This window comes from Hyla sarda, chromosome 1 (genome assembly GCF_029499605.1).
Source record: "Hyla sarda isolate aHylSar1 chromosome 1, aHylSar1.hap1, whole genome shotgun sequence".
Classification (NCBI taxonomy): domain Eukaryota; kingdom Metazoa; phylum Chordata; class Amphibia; order Anura; family Hylidae; genus Hyla; species Hyla sarda.
In genome coordinates, this window is record NC_079189.1 from 164,509,516 (window position 1) to 164,535,230 (window position 25,715).

Here is a 25,715-nt window from a genome sequence, read left to right on the forward strand (position 1 = left end):
AGGTCCTGGCCGTTGCTAGGGCCTGGGACCGACCCGCTATGACCTGGGGTTAGCACGTGACCCTGCATTATAGCATGGGACCAGGTGAAGAGTGCACAGGCATGCCCTGCGTCCTTAAGAGGTTAAAATTGTCCTCTTCTGAACCCTATAACTTTTTCATTTTTCCATATATGGGATGTGTGAGGGATCATTCTTTGTGCTGTGAGCTGTAGTTTTTATCAGTGTCATTTTTGTTTTGATCACTTCTTATACTTTTTTTAGGTATACAAAGTGGCCAAAAATATGCAATTTTGGACTTTGGTATTTTTTTTACGTATACACCATTGACACCAAATAACATTACATTTCAATAGTTTGGACATTTACGCACATGGCGATACCACAAATGTTTATGCTATTTCAAGCACATAGTCCATAAGAAATACACACAGAGGAATACATATGCAAATTCTTCCGTTTACATAGAAAAAATACTTTACAATTTACAATTCTATGTGAAGCATATTCACCCTAGTGCCCAGTCCAGAGTCTATATTGTAAAGGCTTGCATCTTTACTATTTCTTTATTTCACTCAATTAGGAGCCTTTCATTCAGCAGCCCATGCCACAATTAGTTCATGACAGAGACAGGAAACTCACACCCACATGGAGTGGCCCACTGGATGACCACAAGCCTTATGGATTGGTCTGGTGCTGTTTTCTGCGTGTTTGTTCTACATATGGTTTATGTTTATTTTTGTTTACATATTTTTTTTTATAGGAAATGGGGGGTAATTCAAACTTTTATTAGGTAATTTATTAGGTAAATTCACATTTGTTAACTTTTTTTTAAACATATTTTACGCTATTTTTACACTATTACGTCAAATCCTTGGATTGCATACACTGTTCAAAGCTATGCCATAGCATAGCATTGATCAGTGATATCAGTGATCCATTGCTACAGCCTGCCATGGCTGGCTGGAGCATCAGATCACCGATTAGACGGCGAGGAGGCAGGTAAGGGCCATCCTCTCAGCTGATTGGGATACCGCGGTTTTACCGTGGTGGTCCCGATCAACTCCGTTGAGCTGCTGTGATTGTTTTACTTTAATTTTAGACACAGTGATTAACTTTGATCATGGAGGCTAAGGGGTTAATGCTGGGCATCACCGCAATTGGTCCCTTTAAGGAGTTAACAAAGGTAGCTAGTAAGATCAACTCCTTTTTTATATATATGCTTTATGTGACTCTTTATGTGTTAAGAGTTTTTTGGTAAGATCTTTCATAAGAGCTTTATAGATAAATGTTTGTGAGAATTGAAGGTCATTATTTCCTGAAGAATCACCTTCATCATTTAAATCCCTTTTCCAGAACAACTTTCAAGACAGCTATGGAGCTATATGTAGAACTATTGGAGGTGTTCTTCATAAATGTATCCATATCTTCTTTAAGCTGGGTTATTTTTGAGATTGCTCCTGTATCTATCTATCTATTATCTATCTATCTATCTATCTATCTATCTATCTATCTATCTAGTATCTATCTATGTGATTCCTGCTTGATCCTCAGTCATCCACCTGCACATAAGTGTACACAAGCACATTTCCATGCTTTCTCTTTCAGATATTTTATCCTTCTCTTTCAGTGTTGTGTAGGTTACTCTCATATTCATTCTCCCAAGTCCTGATTCCTCAGTTATAGTACATCATTAGTACACAGCTGAAAGGCAATACTACTACAGTGGGGTACAAATAACCAAATCTCACTTGACATGCTGATGCATTTCAAAGCAAATCTTAAGCTCTTTTCTTAGGTTTCCAATTTATTTAAACAGAACTAGATTTGCTGTGGCAAAGGCACCGTATTCATAATGGGGGAGATTTATCAAAGCCTGTCCAGAGGAACAGTTGCTAAGTAGCCCATAGCAACCAATCAGATAGCTTCTTTCATTTTTGAAAAGGCCTCTGAAAATGAAAGAAGCGATCTGATTGGTTGCTATGGGCAACTCACCAACTTTTCCTCTGGACAGGTTTTGATAAATCTCCCTAAGGGTCTATTCACATGTACAGTATTCTGCGCTGATTTGATGCACAGGATTTCAAGCTGTGTCCAGTTTACATTGAAATCTGCACAGAATACTGTACGTGTGAATAGACCATAAATGTGTTTTGGACAAAAAGCTGTGGCCTTAGCAAAAGAGGTATGGCTATCATAAAAGAGGCAAGTGCACCAAACAAAATAATTGCCAAAGTGTTAATAATCCATTCTGTTTTACTATTACTATTGTGCTTTCTTTTTTGTTATCATTTTTTATTTTCATTGCTCTTTTACACTGATACTGGAGACGTGGTCATCAATGTACATGTGAAATATATATTTGCATTTACAGCATCCACAAAAAAATGAATTAGGCATCAACACCCCTAAGGATATATTTTAGCTTGAGAAAAGTAAGTACTATTTACTAGTTTATTTCAACTCTGAAGTAGTCTGTACAGTATAACTAAATCATATATAAAAAAAAAACTGTCTTTCATCATCAGGTGTTGAGTTTAAAAGCTCATTTCAGCTAGTTACAAAGGATTCTCCATATATGCAAGTTCAAAAGATAAACATTTCCTTTGAAGATGATTTGTTTTGATTATCTACTCATGCGCTTTTTTGTTGCACGGTTGCATGATATGGTGGTATAAGTACATATCTCAAAATAGATATGCTTTCATGGATAGTGTTTTGTCTGGATTTCATTTTTCAATCCACATTTGTAGTGATGTAGTTACAAATAAATAGAAACCAGAAGAAACAGTTTTGATAATTATTGCCAACATTGTATATTAGTAATTATTTATCTTCATAATATTAAAGCAGTGGTCTACATTTTGCAGAAAAAAACACAACTCTAATAAGCACTGCTATACTGGAATTTACAGCTTTATTGCAGCTAAAGAGCCCCTGATTGAACACCAATGTCAGATTTTTTACCCCTTTGAGAACCAACTTATTTAAGCCTTAAGGAAGGGTAGTGATTTTTTTTTTCAGCAGGCATAAGATAATTTTTTTTAAGTATTGTTGTTATATATGGCCATATGAGACCTTGTATGTTGTTGGAAAACCCAATTTAAGCCTATTATATTGTATTGGACAATTCTACTCTTGTTATTATTTTTTTCTAGGAGGGTAAGGCAAAAATATATATATATTTGAGTACATTTGGATATTAAAAACATCTTTGCCATTTACCATTAACCCCTTCACACAAATGGACGTGTATTTACATCCACTTAGCGCTCCCGCAGTTACGACGCATGCACAGCAGGTGAACGTGATTCATACCTGGTGGGTCTCGGTTGCTATCAGCAACCAGGACCCGATGCTAATACCGGACATCACTGATTGGGCTGATGTCCGGTATAAACCCTTTAGACGCCACAAACAAAGTTGATTGCAGCATCTAAAACGGGAGATCGTCATTGCCGGTTAGCTCAGTGGGCTGATCAGGACTGCCGCGGCGTCCCGAACAGCTGAGAGGACAGCGGGAGGGTACTATCCTCTCTTCCCGATCGTCGCTTGATCATCCGATCGTCTGATCGTCGATTGATTGCTCTAAGCCTGAGATCCAGGCTTGAGCAATAGAGCACAGATAACACTGATCAATGCTATGCTATAGCATAGCATTGTTCAGTGTATGCAATCAAAGTATTGCATGTAATAGTCCCCTATGGGGACTAACAAAAAGTGTGAAATTTTTTTTTTTTAAAGTTAATAACTGTGATTTAACCCCTTCCCTAATAAAAGTTTAAATCACCCCCCCTTTCAAAAAAATAAAAAATAAACATATGTGGTATCGCCCAAACTATGAAAATATAATGTTAATTAAACCACACTGACAATTGTGTACACATAAAAAAAAATGCCAAAGTCCAAAATTGCGTATTTTTGGTGTAACGGGATTTGGCAGGTGGTGGATCCTCTGGGCTTGTGTGGATGATGACGTTAGCTGTGCCAGGGAGCGGAGTCTAAGGTGCCGCTGGTTTTCACCAGAGCCTGCCACAAAGCTGGACGGTCATGCTGCGGCAGGTGGCACCTAGGTCGCTACCCCTGGCACGACTCATTCCACACAGGTAGCTGGGAGGTGACGTTGCACAGAAGGAGACTGGCAGGACATGGCAAAATGGCAGTAGATCAGGGCAGCAACACAGGTGCAGGGTAGGTAAGGTAGCAAGGAACAGATGCACAGTAACAGATACACAGAACGTTCACTATGGCAACAGACAACCAAAGATTCAGCAGGGAACCAAAGGAGGAGCTGATATTTAAGGACCAGGGTGCAGGTGTAAACACTTGACTAAATGAGCCCTGGCCCTTTAAGAGTCAGAGCTCTGGCACGCGCGCTCCCTAGGAGGCGGGGGCACGTGCTTCGGGGCTGTGAGGACACAGAGAGGCAGAAGATGAGGGAGGTAAGTGATGGGCTGGGATTCGCATGCGGACGCGTCCCATGATGAGAATCCCAGCCCCGCTGCCAGCGGTAACATGAGCAAAAAGCGCTTACGGCCGGCGTGTCTGGCCGGAGTGCAGGCGTTGTATTTGGTCACTTTGTGTACCCTAAAAAATGTATAAAAAGCGATCAAAAAGTCCCATCAAAACAAAAATGGTACCGATAAAAGCATCAGATCATGGCGCAAAAAATTAGCCCTGTATACGAAAAATGTAAAAGATTATATACTAATACTAATTTTGGTGCGTGTAGTTCCAATTTTTTTACAGTAGTAAAATAAAATAAAACATATATAGATTAAGTATAATTGCGACCATATGGACTTACAGAATAAAGATAATGTGTCATTTGTACTGAAAAGTGCAATGCGTAGAACCGAAAGCCCCCAAAAATTACAAAATGGCTGTTTTTTTTTTCAATTTTTCTGAACAAATATTTTATTTCTGGTTTTGATGTAGATTTTGTGCTGAAATTATTAATGGTTTTACACAGTAAAATTGGTGGTGCAAAAAACAAACCCTCATATGAGTCTGTAGGCGGAACATTGAACGTGTTATGATTTTTAGAAGGTGAGGAGAAAAAAAGTGCAACAGTGAAAAATGGCCACAGGAAAGGGAATATTGCATTATAAGGCCTTGGATATTTTTGGTTGTTGTTTATATATTTATTTATTTTTTTCTACAAAAAAAAAAAATTGGTAGAAACTCCCACTCTATTGCCAAATCTGTTTATAACTCAATATTCAACAAACCTAAAAATTGTCAATTATTATAACTTTTTAATTCAGCAAAATATATATACTGCAGAAGCTTAATCAGGCATGGGATGCACAACTCCAGAGTGTAACACAAGCTCTGCTTCGTTCACACTGCTGTCAGTGCCTGCGATATGGAGCTCTACTGCGAGCCCAGAAATCAGCTGAATTTAGAATGTGTCATGCTGGGCCGATAGAGAAGAAATGTCTCATATTTAAACTATGTAAACTATGTCAAAATATAACGATATGGAACATATTATAATGTATATTTGATAATGGCTGACTAAGGCTCCTTTTGTGCCCTGCAATTTGTGCTTGCAACGTCTTTTTCTCCCGTTATCTTATCATAACGGACGTCAGAGAATCCCATTCAAGTGAATTTAATCCTCTGTGCATGTTATGACTCCCGTTACACTCTGATACAAAAAACTGATGTTAATGGTGGTCAAAGGGGGAAAAAAAAGAGCCTGTTTGTAATGGAGCATAGTTTTTCCTTTGTCTTTTTCTCCATTTTTCTTTCTTTTTCTCTATTCCTGTCTTTTTTCTTTTCCTTTTCCTTCTTTTTTTTATCTTGTATTGTTCTATCATCTTCTTTTTTCTCTCTTCTTTCGTTCCTCCTTCTCTCCAATTCTTTTCTTCTCTTTTACAGATACCTGGAATGTCTGCGGATCCTGAGTTCGGCGATTCATTTTATGCACCCATTAACACCACTCTATATTATATTCCATGTCACACAACACATTGCATTTAATTATATGATACATCTATCTCATCACTTATGTTTACTTCCATACACATATAGAGGAATAGACACACCTATGGATTACACTAATTGATTCACGCTATATCATTTCTTTATAAAATATGTTCATAATTTATTGTTCACTTTCTATGCCATCATGATTATTCATTATTGTAATAATTTTGTTAGCGAGTGGTATATAATATGATTTCTCACATTTCCACTGCATGTATTACTTTATTTTGTTTGGGCACGAGCACCTTGCAAGTTCTTTTCTATGTCACCGCTCTATGTGGTCTAGGTCTGTTGTTCTAAATGTGAAAACCCGCTATTTTATCTGTAACGATATGTATACAAACACGCATGCGCTCGCATATTACGTGCTGATTCATGTTTTGCATGCTCAGCGAATTAGCTCCCCTGCGCATGCGCACCAAATTATTTTGCCAGCACGGCTTCTTGTGTTGTCTGCACGTGTGCCCGCTAGCATCGTGATGACGTCAATGCGTACCCATCCCGGTGGTGCCGTTCGCACGGGCAGTGGTACGCAAGATGGCGCAGATTACTACAAGTCACGCGAACAGCGCACAGCTGCACCAGGTATTCTGTTAAAATGAAATCTGATTGGCCTATGCTATGTATATAAATTTCTGTCTACCCTCCATAAGACACACCCTGAGGAAGCGAGTGAGCAAAACGACATAGGGGTAGGCTCCTGACTGTTTGTAAATATAGCAAGGTGTCATATGGCTGTATGCATGGACAGTTTTGTTTAATTCCACTGTTATAGGGGCACCTGATGCTCCAGCTTTCACAGAGGTAGCCTTTAGCTCCTCAGTCTTGCATGGTAACATCCTTGTTTCCCTTTATATTATATACTGCCGTTGGCATCAGGTAAATTACACTACCAATGCTATACTACTACATATGTCCTTCTTGTGTTTACAGTAGTGTACTGGGTTTACAGATTGTTTTATAGGTATATATTTATACATATGTATTGTGGTCTTTTTAGTCCACCTTGTACAGAGTACCATATGTTATTATCTGTATGGCTTCCTATGAACGTCCTTGGACATTTTTGAAACTTTTGTCTAGAGTCTTTTTCTTCTGACTGCTACTGATATTTTTAATGTTGTCTATTTTATTGGTAATAATAAAGATTGATTTTTTCATGATTTTTTGTGACAGTTTGGTGCACTTTAGGTATACAACAGCGCCAAACAGTGGTTAGTACTTTGTTTGATTTTGGCCTTTATATTGGTTTACACTAGTTTTTAGTGTGAAAGAAGCCTGATATATAACATGGTGTATTCTAATATATAAAATATAAATAAATATATATATATATATATATATATATATATATATATATATATATATATATATATTGTGACACTGTGGCAAGGAAAGGGTGTGTTTCCCTAGCTAACCCTGGAGAAACTTCCACCTGTGGCCTAATTAATTAACTGGCCAGGATAAGCTCACCAGTTGTTAGTTAGTGCATGCTCATCTGTTTAGTTAGTGACCAGACGGTCTAGGGTTTTGTTTTGTTCCTGCTTTATGTTTATTTATCCTGCAACCTATCTAATAAAGTTGGCAAGGTGCCATACTTGCATCAAAAACTGTTGTTTGCCAGTATATTGAGAGGAAACATGTCCCATGGTGGTGTCAAGGACGATCCCAGAGCTATCCCCAGGGAGGAATCCTTATATATATACCCCAAAGAAGTCGCAGCACACCCAGGTAGCATATAGTGCAAAATAGTTGAGCTTTATTGGCCCATGTTATACAACATTTCAATGGTATCATACCATCTTTGTCAAGCATGGTTATGGTGTCAAAATTGAAGAGGTTAAAGGCTTACTCCGACGCTTAGACATCTTATCCCCTCACGTCACAATGCTCTGTCCCCGTGATCAACAGTAATCAGCCCCGGAGCGAACACGTTTTGGGGACTGATTCTAACGGGGTGCGGTGTGCAAGATCACGGGGGTCCCCAGCGGCAGGACTCCCGCGATCAGGCATCTTATCCCCTATCCTTTGGATAGAGGATAAGATGTCTAAGCGCCGGAGTACCCCTTTAAAGAGATTTTTTAATGTAATTTTTATTCATTTAATTTGAATTTATTTTTTTATTTTTTGAGTACCCATGGTGAGCATCAAGCTGATGTTCCGCTGTGACGTGAGCTGCCACCTGTTCCAGCCCCTGCCTCTCAGTCCACCCCCGACTGTCTTACTCAGTGTGGTGGAACTCCAAATGTTTAATTTAATCAGCTTTGGTTCATTGTTATAGCTTCAACCTGTTTAATTGGATTCTTGTGGTAATTCCACAGGTAATATATGATGTTGACGACCATAGGGCCTCAGTCTTGAAAATATTACATTCATTTTTATTTTATTTAAATTTAGGATTTTGATTAGATACACAAGTTTAATGTCCCTGATGCTCAAAGCGTTTACATTGAATTAATACTGTATGACCACAAAACACAATATAACACGAATTCACATGGCGGCACAATGACAGAGCCTAGAGGTGGCAGCAGCCCGACTAGACCATAGAGCCTCACAATAGAAAAGATTAAAGATATTTTTGAAAATTTAAATTTAAAATTTTAGATGGATTGGGGGCGTGGCTTGGCGGTTGAGATGAGCGGTCGCATGGAGTAAGTGCTCCCGCTCAGGACCTGCAATTTCATTATCCTGGACTGAATCCTGGAGACTTTGACCCCACGAACCCGACTGAGGACCCGTAATATGCCTCCTCAACCGGATCAAGCTAAACAAAAAGACCGCACGGCGGTCGAGAAGCTCAGAGATTATGCCCGTGCTGAAAAACAAGATGGCGCTGGGCAGGCCGGAGCGCGCTCTGCAGCAGTAGGGGTGAAGGGCCTGCCGCCTGATCTCCCAGACTCTCCTGAACTGACTCTGCGGGAGGTTAGTGACACCCTTCTCATGGCCATACAGAACTGTCAGACATCTCTTACTGGCAAACTGGAGGAGGTACGGGTGGACGTCGGCCTCCTGCGTCAGGACATGCAGACTCTCCGTGAGCGGGTAACGGAGACGGAGTCCCGTATCTCAACGCTGGAGGATTCTGTGCAGCCCTTGCCCTCCTCCCTCCGGGAGGTGCAGGAGCAATTGGAGGGCGCCCGGCAGAAAAATTATGATTTAGAGAACCGGCTGCGCCGGAATAACATCAGGGTGATTGGCCTACCTGAACGGGCGGAGGGCCAGAACCCCGGGGCCTTTGTTGAAACCTGGATTAAGGAACTCTTCCCGGACGCTCAGTTTTCAGCGGCCTATGTTGTGGAGAGGGCACATAGAGTTCCTGCTAGGCCGCCGGTTCCTGGGGCACCCCCGCGCCCGCTGTTGGCGCGCTTTCTCAACTGTAATGACAGAGACATGATTCTCCGTTCTGCTAGACGACTCCCTGAGATCAAGGTGCACAATGCTAAGGTATCCATTTTCCCTGATTTCTCATCTGACCTGCAGCGCAAGAGGGCCTCCTTCACATCCGTGAAGGCTCGGCTGAGGGAGCGTGGTGTGCCCTATTCTATGGCTTACCCTGCACGCCTCCGGGTGGTGGACGGAGATCGAGCCATCTTTTTCTCCTCCCCGGTCGAGGCGGACGACTGGCTGCGCGGGCGGCGCTGATCCGGGACCTCCCGTTATGGACTGTGACCTGCTATCTTGCACTCAGACTGGGATGGCTCCGAGGGCCCTTTTCTTCTATTTCTTCTCCCTCTTTATGAATGGCTGCAGCTTGGGACCTCTAGGCCACGGAACAGGTACTGTGCCCCTTTCTCATACCTGGATGCCCCCTTCCCAACTGGTCCCCTGGACTTCCACCTTTTTCCCCGAGCCCTGATGATATATTCCCTCCCCCCCCCCTCCTGATCCATGAGACGGTTCTTTGTGGCAGACCTGTGTCACTATCTGACCGCCTGATTGTACCGTGGACTATGCTCTGGGCACCATGTCGGACGCTCTGCTGCACCTTTGCTAGGTTCCAGCTCCCTGACACTCTGGCATATCCGCTCAGGGGCATACAGTGAATTTTATCCTGGACTACCTCTATAACTCATACTGTGGATGATATCAGGATGTCGGTACCTGAATGTTTTTTTTATTTTTATTTTTTATTTTTTTTCTGTGTCTTATCTCCCTGGACTCTCCACCCTCCGCAATATACACATCCCCTCTGATTGCTGCTGGTCGGGATGTACCCTGGCATATTTGCTCACACCTACACCGTCCCCCCCTCCTCCCTTTCCCTTCCCCCCCCCTCTTCCCTTCCTTTCCTTTCCCCCCCCCCTCCTCCCTTCCTTTCCCCCCCCCCCTCCTCCCTTCTTCCCCCCCCCCCTCCTCCCCCCCTTTCCCCCCCCTCCTTCCTCCCCTTTCTCCTCTCTTCCCTACCCTTTTCCCCACACCTCCCTTCCTTTTATTAGGTTCTCCTACCCCTTTCCCAATCCATGTCCGCCTTTCCCTTCCTTTTCTCTTCCTTTCCTTCCCTCCCCCCCTCTCCCCCCGCACGTGTGCACTTTGACTTGTATATATTCTTATGCCCTTCCCCGAGCGGGATTTGATGCTACTTTCTCTTTTATCCGTCTGTTTTTCTCAATGGCCTCTGATACCTCTTCTCCTTTCCCCCTTTTTTCTGCCTTCCCAGCTGCCCTTGCCCTCCCTCCCTTAGCCATTCTTCATTCTAAATCTCTCTCTCGTCTCTCTTGTCCTCATCTCTGGTGCTCGGACTTGTTCCTTTCTCTAGGGGCTCCCTCCTGGTCTGCCTTCGACTTACATTCTCTTCTGACCCTACTTCTGGGTCACTATCTATGCATATATTGTATAGGTCAATTTCTCTATTTTTGCATATGTAAGCAGGTTCTCCCCACTAGATGGAGCTGTTGCTCTTCTGATGCCTGATTGGCTTCAAGTATACATTGTTCTATGTTCTCTTTGGTTAACTGGTTATATAATTGTTAGGGGGATGTTGCTTTGTATATATACTCTTCCTCAGATGCTATCTGGTGAATGTGTTCGGCCATTGATTGCTTATCTGTCATGTGTCAGCAGACCCGTGCGTCCTTGTCTTATATTGTCTGGTGTGTGGCTGTTGTATGTATATGCCCGTGCAATGCTCTACTATGGCGAGTCTTAGAGTGATGTCATGGAATGTTAGGGGTGTGCGTACACCGCGCAAGCGCGCCCTGACATTTGCACATATTAGAAGACACCGCCCTCATATAGTAACTCTTCAGGAGACCCATTTAACGCCTGATAGAGCCCACCTTTTGTCTAGGCCTTGGGTCCAGTGGTCTCATCATTCCTTCCATTCGTCCTATTCTAGAGGGGTTTCAATATTGGTTAGTAGATTGGTGAGATGGGATCCGGTAACGGTTCGTAGGGATCCTCAGGGTCGTTACATTTTTGTACATGCCTACTTGAACAATGTCCCGTATGTGTTTCTTTTCATCTATAATCCTCCCCCTGCCTCTATGGAAATATTGCATAAGGCTGTCACTTTTGCTGCTGCATATCCCTCAGCACGGGTCCTCTGTATGGGCGATTTTAATATGGTGTTAGACCCCACACTGGACCGTCATAGCGCTAGAGGTACTGTCCTGGCTACTGGCGGGGATTCCCTTTCCTCATTTCTGGGGGAGGTGGGGTGGGTTGACATATACCGTGAAAGGTTCCCACATACTAGACAGTACTCATGTCACACTTTGGGACGTCATGCGCTGTCCAGAATCGACCTGGCATGTGGTAACTCGTTGCTTATGTCTCAGGTCGCCGCGATCTCCTACGAGCCGCGTGCTATATCTGACCATTCTCCCCTATTGCTTGATGTCTCCATGGTCGGTTCTGGCACATCGCGTAGATGGAAGATCCACCCCTTTTGGTTGGATCAGATTGGCCCTAATGATAGAATCCCTGATCAACTTCAGATATTTCTTGAGGCTAATACCCCCGAGGGGTCCCCGGCACTGGTGTGGGAAACGTTGAAAGCCTATCTGAGGGGGTGCTTACGCTCTACTATTTCATTCATCAAGAGATCTACAGTTAGGAGAGAGGAGGAATTGGCTCAGAGTTGTGCACAATTGGAAGCTCGTTATGTGGCGGACCCGTCGGAGGCTAATGAGATCTTGTGGCTACGGGAGGGGCGACAATATATGTTGCACCTCCACGAAAAGGCCAATAGGAAATTATTCTTCACCAAACTGTTTTATTTTGAGCACGGGAACCAATCTAGTAAGTTACTGGCTCATATAGTCAGACAGAACTCCTTTGTTGCTCCTATTCTTAAACTCCGGGCCTCGGATGGGTCCGTCATGTTGGGTAATGATGAGCTGTTACAATGTTTCTCTACGTTTTATTCTACTTTATATACTTCGCAGGTGCAGTATGGTGTTGCTGAGTTGGCTGCCTACCTGGACGGCATTGATTTTCCTAAATTATCGGCTGAAGATAGGGTCTTTTTAGATGCTCCTCTCACTTTACTAGAGCTGCAAGAAGCTTTGGCAGACATGGCCAGGGGCAAGTCTCCGGGCCCTGACGGCCTCCCTTTGGAGGTTTACTTGAAGTATAGTGACGTACTCCTGCCTTCCCTGCTAGCAATGTATGACAGAGCCTTTACTGATGGGGTCCTGCCTGATTCCTTATATGAGGCGACGATTGTTGTCCTCCTAAAACCTGATAAAGACCCTATGGAGTGCGGTTCCTACAGGTCTATCTCCTTATTGAACCTTGATTATAAACTTCTAACTAAAGCCCTGGCCAATAGACTGAATCGGGTTGTATTATCGCTTGTGCATCATGATCAATCCGGTTTTATGCCAGGCAAATCCACTTCGGATAATATCCGTCGTGTCCAAACTGCCGTCCAGGTGGGTGGTGTTCTGGGAGGGGACTGGGCCGTGGCGTCACTTGATGCAGCTAAGGCCTTTGACTCGATTGAGTGGGGATACCTCTTGGAAGTGCTTTGTAGGTTTGGCTTTGGTCACAATTTTAGGTACTGGGTCTCCCTCCTCTACAGGTGTCCGCGGGCCCAGGTCCTTGTGAATGGTGTGTGTTCTCCCCTATTTCACCTAGGTCGTGGTACGCGTCAGGGGTGCCCCCTGTCCCCGCTTCTGTTTGCGGTGGCGGTGGAGCCCCTTGCTTTGCGTATACGTCAGGATCCTGGTTTCCGGGGCATGTCTGTGGGAGGTAGGGAGGACCGCATAGGCCTTTATGCCGATGACATGGTTCTCTTTGTGTCTGACCCCACTACAATGATCCCCTATGCGATCGACCTGACGGATCGTTTCGGATTTTTTTCGGGACTGTTCATTAATTGGTCCAAATCGGCGGTCATGCCTCTACTGCCTAGAGCGTGGCCCCCGACGTTGGGTGGTCTCCCGGTTGTCACTACATTTAAATATTTGGGGGTGTATATCAATAGGGATCCCATGCTGGATCTTGAGGACAATGTTCTCTCCCTCCTGCCCTACATTAAATCTAAGTTTAGGATATGGGCCCAGCTGCCACTGTCCGTCTCTGGACGTATTAATCTTATCAAACTTATTGTTCTCCCCAAATGCTTGTATGCCCTAGAACATGCTTCTGTTCCTGTCCCTAAATCCTTTTTTGATTCTGTACATTCCCTTCTGCCCCCGTTTATTTGGGGACCTAGCAGACCTAAGATTAGTCTCACCACTCTCCCACATCCCAAGCTGGAGGCGGGTATGTCCCTTCCCGATTTTTACTTATATTACCTGGCGGGGCAGTTGAGATATATTAGACATTGGGTTCTGGGTGACTCCATGCCTGACTCTGAACAATGCCTGGATAGGTTCGTCCCCTCAGTGTCTCCCCGGATGCTTTTAGAAAGCCCTACTCTAGGGGGTCGTGCTTACCTACCTTCACATAAGCTGGCTGTAAAAGTGTGGCGGGCCGCTAAGTCAGTATATGGATATGCTGATATCCCGTCTGATACCCCTCTATGGCACAACCCCTTTCTCATCCATGTGGGTGAGACTCTAGACTCTGTTTTTTGGATGAATGCTGGTGTGCTCACTCTGGGCGATGTGTATCGGGATAATGTTTTGTGTTCCTTCGAGCAATTGCAATCAGAATATGATTTGCCCCGACATTGCTTCTTTAAATACCTGCAGCTCCGTCATGCATTGTCAACACAGTTCCCTGCTGGACGTGCACCCATATCGGCATTCCCTCTTATTGGTATTTTAAAATCGCAGGGTCCTAGGGGACTGGTGTCCATCCTATATACGCACCTCATTTAGGCCAAGAACTCCCGTTCCCGGTTGCCGGCTGTCCGACACTGGGAATCTCATATTCCCAATTTGACCAAAGATGATTGGGAGGAGATGCTTTCCTCACATATGGTGGTGTCTCCTTCTGCTAATAATAAACTGATTCAATTAAATATTATACATTATAGTTACATCACCCCCGTTCGTTTGCATAGAATGGGTCGTTCTGACTCGGACGCCTGCCATAGATGTGGTGCGGCTAAAGCTGATTTTTGGCATCTTATCTGGGCTTGCCCTGATATAAGATCCTTCTGGCAGGATGTCCTTGGTCTTCTTGCCACAATTATCCAACCTTCCCCGGGGTGTGACCCTCTGATTTGTTTATTTGGAGTTCTGGATGAGGAAGTGTGGCCACATTACGTGCGCACTTTATTGCGAGAATCCTTATTTTTTGCTAGGAAGTCGATTGCCCTCAAATGGATGGACCCCGGCCCGCCTTCCCTGTCTCAGTGGAAAGCTTTGGTTAATGCTATGATACCCTTCTCCCATCTTGTTTACAAGAATAGAAAATGCCCTGGTAAATTTCTTTCTGTGTGGGGTCCCTGGTGCTCCTCACCATTGACCCAATGTTCATACTCTGCATCCCCTGAGGGGACTTAAGGTCATGATTGCCCTTCCCTTTCTAGATGTGGTTGTATATACCCCTTTGATTTATGTATGTTAAGATGTTGTGCTGGATGTGTGTACTCCCTCTCCTCTGTGGACGCATGGGTCTGCTTTAACATTAGAAACATTATGCTTGGCACTCGTGACTAGATGTGACGATATCTGCTGAATTCTACACTACGGCCTCTATTCAATATTATTTTGCCAATTTTATATTACATACCATCCCCGTTTTCTTTTCTTTTCCTTTTTTCGTTCACCTTGTTCACCCTCTTTTTGTGTTAAGGTTTCTCAACTGGCTGTTCTTGGTTTCCTCAGACTGTGCCCTCACTGCACTGATTACTGCCGGATCTTTATATGATATTATGTCGTTTACATTCTGCTTACTTGTACATGTTCTCAGTGCCTTTTTTTTTTTTACTTGTGTACTCCGCTTTATACCATTTTGCTCTGTGAGGCGATTTGTCTGATGTTTGTTTAATCTTCAATAAAACGTATTTAAAAAAAAAAAATTTTTAGATGGATTCAAATTTTAAAAGTTCAATTTAAGGTGCCAACAGTATAAGGAGACCATATAGTGGCAGAACGACCCAGCCTGGAGGTGCCAACAGCCTAAGGAGACCATAGGGCCTCGCAATAGAGAAGAATAAAGATTTTTTTTTTTTTATTAAATTGAAGATTTTAGATAGATTAACATTTTAAAAGTTTAATTTAAAGAGGTACTCCGGTGGATAACCTTTTTTTTTTTTTTTTTTTTTTTAAATCAACTGGTGCCAGAAAGTTAAACAGAATTGTAAATTACTTCTATTAAAAAATCTTAATCATTCCAGTACTTATTAGCTGCTGAATACTACAGAGGAAATTATTTTCTTTTTGCAACACAGTGCTCTCTGCTGACATCACGAGCACATTGCTCTATGCTGATATCTCTGTCCATTTTAAGAACTGTCCAGAGCAGCATATGTTTGCTATGAGGATTTTCCCCTATTCTGGACAGTTCTTAAAATGGACAGAGATGTCAACTTCCTGGCACCAGTTGATTTAAATAAAAAAAAGTTTTCCACCGGAGTACCCCTTTAAGGTGCCAACAACATAAGGAGACCATATGGTGGCACAATGACACAGCCTAGAGGTGACAGCAGCATGAGGAGACCATAGTCTGACCACCTGGAATTGGCAGCAGCAATAGGAGCAATAGGTGGCAACAGTCTGACAAGACCATAGGGCCTCACAATTGAAAGGATTAAAGATATTTTGTAAAATTTTAATTGAAGATTTAAAATAGATTAAATTTCATTTAATGTGCCAGCAGCAGGAGGAAACCACATGGCCATGGTGTGTCTGGGTCCTCTGTCTTGTCTTCCTCATCACCTTGTAGCTGTCACGATTCGGCTTCCAAGTAGTGGATCCTCTGTGTCAGCGAGGGAATGGCGTGGACCGTGCTAGTGGACCGGTTCTAAGAGGCTACTGGTGTTCACCAGAGCCCGCCGCAAAGCGGGATGGTCTTGCTGCGGCAGTAGCAACCAGGTCGTATCCACTAGCAACGGCTTAACCTCGCTGACTGCTGAGAAGGCGTGGGACAGAAGGACTAGGCAGAGGCAAGGTCAGACGTAGCAGAAGGTCGGGGCAGGCGGCAAGGTTCGTAGTCAAGATGGATAGCAGAAGTTCAGGTAACACAGGCTTTGGACACACTAAACGCTTTCACTGGCACAAGGCAACAAGATCCGGCAGGGGAGTGCAGGGGCAGTGATCAGATATAGTCTGGTAGCAGGTGGGAGCCAATTAAGCTAATTGGGCCAGGCACCAATCATTGGTGCACTGGCCCTTTAAGTCTCAGAGAGCTGGCGCGCGCGCGCCCTAGAGAGCGGAGCCGCGCGCGCCAGCACATGACAGCAGGGGACCGGGACGGGTAAGTGACTTGGGATGCGATTCGCGAGCGGGCGCGTCCCGCTGTGCGAATCGCATCCCCGACGGCCATGACAGTGCAGCGCTCCCGGTCAGCGGGACCGACCGGGGCGCTGCGGGGAGAGAGACGCCGTAAGCGCTCCGCGGAGGAGCGGGGACCCGGAGCGCTAGGCGTAACAGTACCCCCCCCTTAGGTCTCCCCTTTTCTTTGTCCGGTAACTGCCTCCCCTGGGATGAGGACACCGGAAAAGAATGGAGGGTTTCCTCAATGGCAGGCAGCACAGCAGGAGTGGGAATGGGGAGGGAGGGCAGAGGGCGAAGCCTGGCACGGGGCAGTGTGACACCAGGACGGGGGCCATGAGGAGGCACTGAGGCTTGCCTGACGGGACTGGGAGGGGGGGAGAGGCACTTCCTATGGCAGGCAGAGTCCCAGTTCTTGATCTCCCCGGTGGTCCAATCAAGGGTGGGAGAATGAAGCCGGAGCCATGGCAGACCGAGGAGGACCTCAGAGGTACAGTTGGGAAGGACGAATAACTCAATCCTTTCGTGGTGGGGTCCAATAGACATCAGGAGGGGTTCTGTGCGGTAACGCACGAAGCAATCCAATCTGACTCCGTTGACCGCGGAAATGTAGAGCGGCTTGACGAGACGGGTCACCGGGATGCTGAATTTATTCACAAACGACTCCAAAATAAAATTCCCAGAGGCACCAGAGTCCAAGCAGGCCACGGCTGAGAGGGAGGAGTTGGCTGAAGGAGAAATCCGCACGGGCACCGTGAGACGTGGAGAAGCAGACTTAGAACCAAGAGACGCCACACCCACGTGAGCTGGGTGCGTGCGTGCGTTTCCCAGACGTGGAGGACGGATAGGGCAATCCACCAAGAAATGCTCGGTACTGGCACAGTAAAGACAGAGATTTTCTTCCCTACGGCGATTCCTCTCTTCCTGGGTCAGGCGAGACCGATCCACTTGCATGGCCTCCTCGGCGGGAGGCCCAGGCGTAGATTGCAACGGATACTGTGGGAGAGGTGCCCAGAGATCTAAGTCTTTTTCCTGGCGGAGCTCTTGGTGTCGCTCAGAAAAACGCATGTCAATGCGGGTAGCCAAATGGATGAGTTCTTGCAGGTTGGCAGGAATCTCTCGTGCGGCCAGCACATCCTTGATGCGACTGGATAGGCCTTTTTTAAAGGTCGCGCAGAGAGCCTCGTTATTCCATGATAACTCGGAAGCAAGAGTACGAAATTGGATGGCGTACTCGCCCACTGAAGAATTACCCTGGACCAGGTTCAACAGGGCAGTCTCGGCAGAAGAAGCTCGGGCTGGCTCCTCGAAGACACTCCGGACTTCAGCGAAGAAGGACTGGACTGTGGCTGTGGCAGGATCATTGCGGTCCCAGAGCGGTGTGGCCCAAGACAAGGCCTTTCCTGAAAGAAGGCTTACTACGAACGCCACCTTAGACCGTTCTGTAGGAAACAAGTCCGACAACATCTCCATATGCAGGGAACACTGAGACAAAAATCCACGGCAGAGTTTAGAGTCCCCATCAAATTTGTCCGGCAGGGACAAGCGGAGGCTAGGAGCGGCCACTCGCTGCGGAGGAGGTGCAGGAGCTGGCGGAGGAGATGGTTGCTGCTGTAGCAGAGGCAGAAGTTGCTGTAACATGGCGGTCAACTGCGACAGCTGCTGTCCTTGTTGGGCAATCTGCTGCGATTGCTGAGCGACCACCGTGGGAAGGTCAGCGAGACTTGGCAGCGGCACCTCAGCGGGATCCATGGCCGGATCTACTGTCACGATTCGGCTTCCAGGTAGTGGATCCTCTGTGTCAGCGAGGAAATGGCGTGGACCGTGCTAGTGGACCGGTTCTAAGAGGCTACTGGTGTTCACCAGAGCCCGCCGCAAAGCGGGATGGTCTTGCTGCGGCAGTAGCAACCAGGTCGTATCCACTAGCAACGGCTCAACCTCGCTGACTGCTGAGAAGGCGTGGGACAGAAGGACTAGGCAGAGGCAAGGTCAGACGTAGCAGAAGGTCGGGGCAGGCGGCAAGGTTCGTAGTCAAGATGGATAGCAGAAGTTCAGGTAACACAGGCTTTGGACACACTAAACGCTTTCACTGGCACAAGGCAACAAGATCCGGCAGGGGAGTGCAGGGGCAGTGATCAGATATAGTCTGGGAGCAGGTGGAAGCCAATTAAGCTAATTGGGCCAGGCACCAATCATTGGTGCACTGGCCCTTTAAGTCTCAGAGAGCTGGCGCGCGCGCGCCCTAGAGAGCGGAGCCGCGCGCGCCAGCGCATGACAGCAGGGGACCGGGACGGGTAAGTGACCTGGGATGCGATTCGCGAGCGGGCGCGTCCCGCTGTGCGAATCGCATCCCCGACGGCCATGACAGTGCAGCGCTCCCGGTCAGCGGGACCGACCGGGGCGCTGCGGGGAGAGAGACGCCGTGAGCGCTCCGGGGAGGAGCGGGGACCCGGAGCGCTAGGCGTAACAGTAGCTCAACATCCAGCTCCTCCTCTCCTTTAGAAGACTATAAAAACCACCCATTTTGCAAAGCCTTGCCTGTGCTCCACTGTCCCCCTCCCCCTCCTCCACCCAGTTCAGCCCCCACAGGGCTCATGTGGCCTCGAGATGTAGGCCCCACGTCTCCAGTGCCCTGACCAGCCATCATTTCCAACACATGTTGTAGGAAATGAAGCAGTGGAATTACATCGTTCATCCCGTAATCCTTGCGACTGACTAATAATGTGGCTTCCTCAAAAGGGCCTGAGCAAATGCCAGGTATCACGTATGAGCTGCCACTCGTTGATATTGAAGTTGCACAGGGGAGTTCCCCTATACGCTTTTCTCGGTGCAGTGATGGCTTTTCTCTGTTTATATAGTTGGTCAAACACATGGAGGGTAGAATTCCAACATGTGTTAACGTCGCAAATCAGACTATGTTAGGGGATGCCGTTCTCACGCTGCAGCTCAAGTAGGGTGTGGTTAGCTGTGTACGAGTGGCTGAAGTGCATGCAAAGTTTTCTCCCCATTGGTAGGATGTCTTGCAGATAAGGGTAACAGTTCAAAATTTCTTGACAACCAGATTGAACACGAGTGTAATGCAGGGCGCATGGCTCACACTTCCTTGAAGCAGCACAGACAAGAAGTATTTCCCATTGTCGGTCACCATGGTTCTCATTTCCAGTTTTTGTGGAGTAAGCCATGATTAGATTTCTTGATGAATGACTTTTAGCAGTTACTCCCCTTTGTGACTCTGTTCGCCAAGGCAAACCATGTGAAGAACAGTGTGACACTGCCATGCCCTGCATACAAGGTATGCTGGAGGGGCATTTTTATCAAAATTATTAATTAAAGGAAATGTCTCATGGAGAAAAAATGGACAGGTTTAGGTGCAGACATTAAAGTTATTTAACATTGTAAATCACTTAAATCACCCATCCTGCATGGAAAGTATGTTTTCACGGATTCTTTTGTCAGACAAAAGACTTTTGTCAGACAGCAGTTCAGGTTTCTGGTGACTTGCGACTCCCCATTCACCTCCGTTATACTGGGGGCCGTGACGTAACACATTCCCACAATACCCCACGCAGCCTTCAGTTCAGCTGCCCGCCCCGTGCACGGCCTCTGCCCGCCCCATCTGATAAATATTCATTTACCCCCCCTCCCCTCCTACGTGGTTGGCTGAGCAGCTTTGAATATGCAATAGCTGCTTCAGCCAATTAGAGCAGCCCCTGCGCGCACTCTCACATTCATTGTTCTCCCATGGCAGGGGAGAGTGTGACCTGGCAGTGTTCTGCCCTGCCTCAGTCCAAAAAACTGTAATCTTCCTCATTTGTCCCCTGTATTTGTCCCCCTGCACTCTCCCCTACATCTGTCCAGTTTATCTCTGTGTCCTCCCGGCAGCACTATATCACCGAGGACTCAGCGCTGATCTGAACAAGAATATGGACTTCTATAGCCCAGGAGCGTGCTCCCCTGCGTCTGGGCTATAGAAGTAGGTGTCCCCGCTTTGATCAGCGCTGAAGCTGCAGTAACATAGTGCTACAGGTCAGGAGAGGGCATGAGATCGCTGTTCTCCCCTGTTTATAGAAGTTAAAGTAAATTGTGTGTGCCGAGGCAGGCACTCCCCCCTGCTCCAAGAACCAGTTTTTGCAATCCAGGGTGCCTTCAGCTGTCCGGGCATGCTGGGAATTGTAGTTTTTCAACAGCTGGGGGCACCCTGGTTGGGAAACACAGTGTTTCCCAACCAGTGTGCCTCCTGCTGTTGCAAAACTACAACTCCCAACATGCCCAGACAGCCTTCCAGTGGCGTTGCTAGGGTTGGTGTCACCCGGTGCGGTAGAAAATGGTTTCACCCCCATACCTACCCCCTCCCCCTGTAAGTTTTTGGCCTGTTGTGACAGACACCACTGGTGTAGCGCATTGTGAGAAATTCCAGTATAATAATCAGATATACCAGTTTCCACAGAATAGGAAAGTGTTTTCACCATTTAAATATACAGCTCCCAGAATTACTTAAAGGGGTACTCAACTGGAAAACATTTTCTTTTATATCAACTGGTGCCAGAAAGTTAAACAGATTTTTAAATTACTTCTATTTAAAATCTTAATCCTTATACAGTACTTATAAGCTGGTGTATGCTCCACAGGAAGTTGTGTAGTTCTTTCCAGTCTGACCACAGTGCTATTTGCTGACACCTCTGTCCATGTCAGGAACTGTCCAGAGCAGGATAGGTTTGCTATGGGAATTTGCTCTTACTATGGACAGTTCTGGACATGGACAAAGGTGTCAGCACAGAGCACTGTGGTCAGACAGAAAAGAAATTAAAAAAGAAAAGAACTTCCTGTGAATCGCTTATACAGCAGCTAATAAGTAGTGGAAGGATTAAGATTTTGAAATAGAAGTAATTTACAAATCTGTTTAACTTTGTAGCACCAGTTGCTAATTTTTTTTTTTTCAGTAGAGTACACCTTTGAGCAGTTGTAAGGTTATGCTGGGAGTTGTAGTTTCACTCACCATAAATGTAGAACTGACAAGCGACTACAGCTCTGATAGGACATAGTGAGGAGAATGTACAATGATATCAGTGACTACAGGTGACGTCTTCTCTATAGTCTTCCCTTATCTAATTCAGATGGTACATACCGCCAGGACTTGTTCCAGCTAAAACATCTGTCTGCAGAATGTGACGCCCAGACGTCTCCTCACTATACCACACACCGTACCCTCTGAATATAATACTACCACACACTGTACATTCTGAATATAATACCAACACATACTGTACACTCTGAATATAAATCTGCCACATACTGTACCCCTGAATATAATACCGCCACACACTATACCCTCTGAATATAATACTACCACCCACTGTGCCCTCTGTATATAATACTACCACAAACTGCACCCTCTGAATATAATACTACCACAAACTGCACCCTCTGAATATAATACTACCAAAAACTACGCCCTCTGAATATAAAGTTGCCATACAGTGCACCCTCTGATTATAATACCACAACCGCAGTAACACCCCTCAACATCGTTAGCTGATGCTATTACCATGGGAGGGGGGTATTGGTGGTGTTGCTAGTGGATGATGGGGGTGCTACTACTGGGGGGGGGGGGGGGGGTGTTGCTGGAGGATGATGAGGGTGCTACTGGCCATCACCCCCATCATCCATCGGCAGGATCATCCTCCTGGCAGGAGCACCGCCATCATCCACCATCAGGATCTGCTGATGGTGGTGTTGCTGGTGGATCATGAGGGTGCTACTGCCAGGGGGGAGCATTAGTTAGGCAGCAGTTCCCCCACTTTAGGTAGGCAGCAGTTCCCCCACATCAGGTAGGTAGCATTTTCCCCACATTAGGTAGCATATTTTCCCCACATTAGGCAGCATAGATTCCCCACATTTGTTACCAGTTTCCCCACATTAGGTAGGTACCAGTTACCCCACATTAGGTAGCAATTTCCCCACATTAGGTAGCAATTTCCCCACATTAGGTAGCACAGATTCCCCACATTATGTAACATAGACTCCCCACATTTGGTAGCACAGATTCCCCACATTAGGTAGCAGTTTCCCCGCATTAGGTAGCATAGACTCCCCACATTAGGTAGCATAGACTCCCCACATTAGGTAGCATAGACTCCGCACATTTGGTAGTAGTTTACCCACATTAGGCAGCAGGTTCCCTTGCAGGTTCCCCACAATTGGTCAAAGTCTCCCCACATTAGATCGCTGGTTCAAACCCCCCCCCCCAAAAAAAAAAAAAAAAATAACACATACAACACAGAGAGACACACACAAACACACACACAGTCAGAGGGACACACACTCACAGAAAGACACACACACACACACATACTCACAGTCACACACACACAGAGTCACACACACACACACACACAGAGTCACACACACACAGAGTCACACAGTCACACACACACACACACACAGAGAGAGAAAATAAGGCATACTTGGCACACCAGAAGGCCTCCTACATAATTCCAATGCAAGAACTGATTGTGGACAGGGGTGTAGCTTAAAGCTCCTGGGTCCCCCTGCAACATTTATTACAGGTCCTCCTCACCTCACCTACTATCTGCCATAAATGTGACTACTGCCTCTGCCCCACCTTTATCTATGCTTCTGAATTAGGGAATGAGATATAACAAAAAAAACAAAGTCACAGAGTGACACAGTCACACACACACAGTCACATACAAACACACAGTCACATACACACACACACACAGAGTCACACACACACACAGAGTCAATAAGGCATACTTGGCACAACAGAAGGCCTCCTACATAACTCCAATGCAAGAAATGATTGTGGGCAGGGGTGTAGCTTAAAGCTCTTGGGTCCCCCTGCAACACACACACACAGTCACATACACACACACAGAGTCACACACACACACAGCATCACACACAAACATACAGTCACATACACACATACACAGAGTCACACACAGACAGTCACGGGGGGGGGGGGGTGCTGACGGACCGGCGCACGGCACAGCGCAGGTGAAGGCAGGAGGGGGGTATGCTGACGGACGGGAGGCTGGTCGGGTACAGATGGGGGGTGTCGGTATAGCTGGGGCGGGGGGGGTGGGTGTCACCCCATTAGGTTGGTGTCACCCGGTGCGGGCCGCACCTCCCACCCCCGGGTCGCAACGCCACTGCAGCCTTCAGCTGTCCAGTCATTCTGGGAGTTGTAGCTTTGCAACTGCTGGGGGCATCCTGGTTAGCGGGGATTGGATGAGACAGGCTGCCAGCTGTGCTGGGGAAGCTGGGGGCGTAGCAGAACGGGGGAGGGTGGGGAAGGAGAGGAATGTGTGGGCGTAATTGAATTAATGAGGGGGTGGAGAAGTGAGGCAGTGGAGGCTGGGCTGGTGCCGTGCTAGACATGCAAGGCACTGTGGGACCTGAAGTGTAGACCGGAAATAAGGGAGATAATGAACCCAGAGGTTACTGGATTTCAGCGGCGATTGCGGGCGAACAGAACGGGCAATTTGGACGTGGACCAGATCATCATGAAAGTCAGAACATGTACTTTAATATGAGCTATTTTTTTTATTTTTTTTATTGGGGCATGGGATTTCTTCTTTAAAATGTATGTATTAAAATGAATTAAAATTAGTTATTATTTAAAAATTTTATGTAATGTTCCAGAAGCACACGATACCACATGGCGGCACAATGACACAGCCTGGAGGTGGCAGGAGCATAAGGAGACCATATAGTGGCAGAATGACCAAGCCTGGAGGTGGCAGTAGCAATAGGAGACCATAAGGCCTCTCAATTGAAAAGATTAAAGATATATTTTCTAATTTAAATTGAAGATTTTAAATAGATGACCATAACATTTTTTAGGTAATGTCCCAGCAGCATGAGGAGACCATAGGGCCTCATAATTGAAAGATTAAATGTATGTTTTCAAATTTAAATTGAAGATTTTAAATAGATTACCATAAAAATATGTAGGTCATGTCCCAGCAGCAGGAGGAGACCATAGGGCCTCACAATTGAAAAGATTAAAGATATATTTTCAAATTTAAATGAAAGATTTTAAATAGATTACCATAATTTTTTTTTAGATAATGTCCCAGCAGCATGAGGAGACCACATGGCTGCGCAATGACACAGCCTGGAGGTGGCACCAGCATGAGGAGACCAAAATGTGGCAGAATGACCAAGCCTGTAGGTGGCAGCAGCAAGAGGAGACCATATGGTGACAAAATGACACAGCTTGAAGGTGGCGGCAGCCTTACCAGACCAAAGGGCCTCCCAATTGAAAAGATTAAAGATATTTTTTTTTTAATTGAATGTGGCCATGTTTACATCCTCCAAATACTTGATGAAAAACTGCCACACCGTAGAGTAGCTGATTTTCCCCCCAACAGTCTGCACTGACTGACTGCTAATGATACCGACTCCCGGGACCCCTGTTCCACTACCTCCCGGGCAGGTAGGCTGCCACGAAGCAGGGGGTATACCCCGGGCATGTTTGGCTCCAGACTTCCCACTGCTCCCAACCATGCTACCACCTTGCTGGCTCAACTGCTTCCTCACGGGCAACCTGTCACCCTCTTTTCCTGTTGATGATGATGAAGCCCCTTCTGTACCTAGCTCCCAAGTGCGATCGGCTTCATCATCATCGAGTTGTGTCAGCATTTCACTGATGTCCTCCTCAGATTCCTCAACAGTGTGTACTTCAGGAGCCTGAAAGCTCCCAACACCATCTACCACACCACTCTCCTCATCACTACATGCCCGCCAAGCAGATGTCTCCTCCACTTCTTGGTTGGGCACTAGCTGCTGACTGTCCTCTAGTAGACCATCTAGTAGATTAAAAAGTGGAGCTGAACCACATAGGAAACTGCTATGGGGGAG

General features: G+C 46.0%; 1 long non-coding RNA gene across 1 annotated transcript; it reads left to right on the plus strand.

Annotated features, from left to right (window-relative positions):
• The first annotated feature begins 2,002 nt into the window (after positions 1 to 2,002).
• LOC130303014 (uncharacterized) lies at positions 2,003 to 25,101 on the plus strand. Its single transcript, XR_008853147.1, has 3 exons — positions 2,003 to 2,182; positions 2,372 to 2,432; positions 24,920 to 25,101. It is a non-coding gene; the product is annotated as an uncharacterized LOC130303014 (long non-coding RNA).
• The last annotated feature ends 614 nt before the right edge of the window (positions 25,102 to 25,715 follow it).